General features: G+C 39.6%; 1 long non-coding RNA gene across 1 annotated transcript; it reads left to right on the top strand.

Annotated features, from left to right (window-relative positions):
- Positions 1 to 619: 619 nt before the first annotated feature.
- Positions 620 to 871, top strand: LOC108373162 (uncharacterized). The gene is made up of 2 exons (XR_001848936.1): positions 620 to 649; positions 716 to 871. It is a non-coding gene; the product is annotated as an uncharacterized LOC108373162 (long non-coding RNA).
- Positions 872 to 2,694: the final 1,823 nt, after the last annotated feature.

Genomic DNA, 2,694 nt, shown 5'->3' with positions numbered 1-2,694 from the left:
GGCGCAAATGCTCCCAGTTAAGGAGCACAAGACAATGCTCTGCAAGCAGTTTCTGATCGGGAGCCACAGAAGTGGCCACCCAAACAGACAGCTGCTTGCAGAGGAGCCCTCGCCTAGGCACGTCAGGAGGCATCTATATGAACTGACGGACGAAGTCCAGAGGTTCATTAAGCAACCTCTGGACCCGACAGCGTACAGACAGGCCCTGAACGGCATTCACAGGGACTCAGTCTCGAGTTATGTAGACTCTAGACCTGTGAATGCCGTTCTAGGCATACCACCCCCGGACATTGACGAGACAGAGCTTCATCTGCCTCGGGAGACACGCACTACACTCGCTCAACTTCGCTCCGGCTACTGCAGCAGGTTAAACTCCTACTTGAGTAGGCTGAATGAGGATGTGCCGAACGAATGTCCGGCATGCGGAGAGACCCCACATGACTCGAACCATCTCTTCGCATGCCCGGAAAACCCGACAACCCTAACGGCCTTGTCCCTGTAGACAGATCCCACAGAAGCTGCACGCTTCCTAGGGTTGCCGTTAGTGGAACTTGACGACAACGACTGAGATACCAACCGATCTGGGCGGGGTTGTTGTAGCCGCTACAACAACAACAACAACCAAAAACTTTTCTTTGTCAGGCCTGCCGTAAGTATTTCCGTTCCTTTTAACTTGTGGACTAATTTCTATCTTTGTTGAATTTACCTTCGCCAGCAAAAACATTTAAGGAGTCATGTGCCCTAAAAAATCATGAGCTCTGTCACAATGAGAATCGGGAAAGATTTCCGTGCGACATCTGTAACCAAAGCTTTTTAACTCCGTATACATACAAAAAACACAGGCTAACGCACGAAACCAACCGCAAACCAATATATCAATGTGCTCAGTGTGAAAAATCATTTCTTCATAAAAATGGTCTAACAATCCACGAGCTCCATCACAAGGGAGCTACGATAGAATGCCATGTTTTTGTCAAAAACGTTCTGTGCGGCAAATAGACCTAGATGTTCATTTACGCACTCATTCTGGAGAATCGCCATTTGTGTGTCACCTTTGTGGAAAGCAAACAAGAACGTCAAAAACGCTCAGAAATATACTTTTTTCTTGGTTCTTTGATTAGGTGATCTTGTACATCGGCAATGTTCGGACTTCTCCTATTCGAGTGAGAGGAAATTTCTTTGCTTTTTTCGATCGCGGATGAAAAGCAGCGGAATTTTTTTGTCGATCGCATTCCGAATGTGAGAGATGATAAGTTTGTTTGCATTTTTCACTCGCGATAAAAGAATGCAAAAATTGATTTGGAATACTATCGATCGCGATAAATGTCATAAATGAATGAAAACGAATAATCATAAATGAGAATTTCCGAACCCTGGTTACATACAACTTTCAGGAACGCGACGAATTGCCAAATTAAATGTGAAATGTCATAACTGGGCTCTTGGTAAATAACCTGAAATGTTTGTCAGATTATTTTTCAGATGGTAGTAGTAATATCGGTTTGGTACAAAATCCATCTACGAAACATTCATATATCTCCAGAGTACTTCGACATTGTAACAACACACATTTGAATCCGTGTCTCTGAAAGAGTTTTGAGTTAGTGTTAAGAGTAAATATCGTGAAGTCGCTGAAAAGGCCATCTTAACTTTGCTTCCTCCTGTCACAACGTACTCTGTCAACAAGGGATTCAGCATACACTTATACAAAAAACAAATTCAGGTCGAAATTTGGTGCTACCCCAGAAATGTGCATGCAGCTTTCAGACATTATATCGAACTACTATTTTAGACAATAATTATTAACAGTGAAACACTTTCATTATTCACATTAACACTTAAAGTATGTATACTATTTCTAGTAAAAGTTTACAGTTTTACGCCGACTCCGAACGGCAATTGTATTTGAATGAGAAGTTGTTTCCATGACATAATACACTCGGAGGTTTACTATTACCAACAGAGGGGCAATCACTATTAGAAAAACTGGGCTTGAACTCAGGCTCTGCGTAATGCTCTACAGCAGAGGCCACTACTTTTACATATATTGCTAGTATATTCAAAATACTATCCCGAACTTCGGAGTGTATATATGTAATATAAAAAAGAATGAGGGGTACTATAAGAAAATGTACCCAAAATTCTGGAGCAAATAAAAAAATGCTCATTGAAAATAGTTCACATGTATAAATTGAAAGATATAACTTAATAGGTTACAGCGCTAAACAAAAGGAAAAGTTCGAAAAAATAGCAATGCGGTTTGAAGGAAACATGAAGCCATAAAATGCTGGTTTGTTTCGTTAATACTCTGAACTTTGTAAGATATGGCACTCTATTATTTGCAGTAGTTTGCAAATATTCACTAATGGTTCTAAAATCGCAAACATTTTCGTGGGATGTTTTTGTTTGATTTCGAATTGAAAATACATTACGATCATATTTTACCGAAATAAGTGCGGTATCCCTGCATTTTTGTAAAAGCCAGAAAGAAGCATAAACTGTATGAAAAAATGAAAGGGAGAAGTATACATGCCTTCAATAATTTTGACTTATATGTATATTTGCAAGTCTTTGTGTAAACACCAAAAATACAAATTTTCATTTCTTTGCCAGCTTGGAAAATATAGGCTTATTTTTACTTAAACGTGATATAAAGCTCATTAAAATGTTCTGTAATGTCTTGTTGTAAGTTTG

Source organism: Rhagoletis zephyria, unplaced genomic scaffold (assembly GCF_001687245.7).
Source record: "Rhagoletis zephyria isolate East Lansing unplaced genomic scaffold, Rhagoletis_zephyria_1.1 Rzeph_scaffold_06432, whole genome shotgun sequence".
Taxonomy (NCBI): domain Eukaryota; kingdom Metazoa; phylum Arthropoda; class Insecta; order Diptera; family Tephritidae; genus Rhagoletis; species Rhagoletis zephyria.
This window is presented reverse-complemented; position numbering and strand designations above follow the sequence as displayed.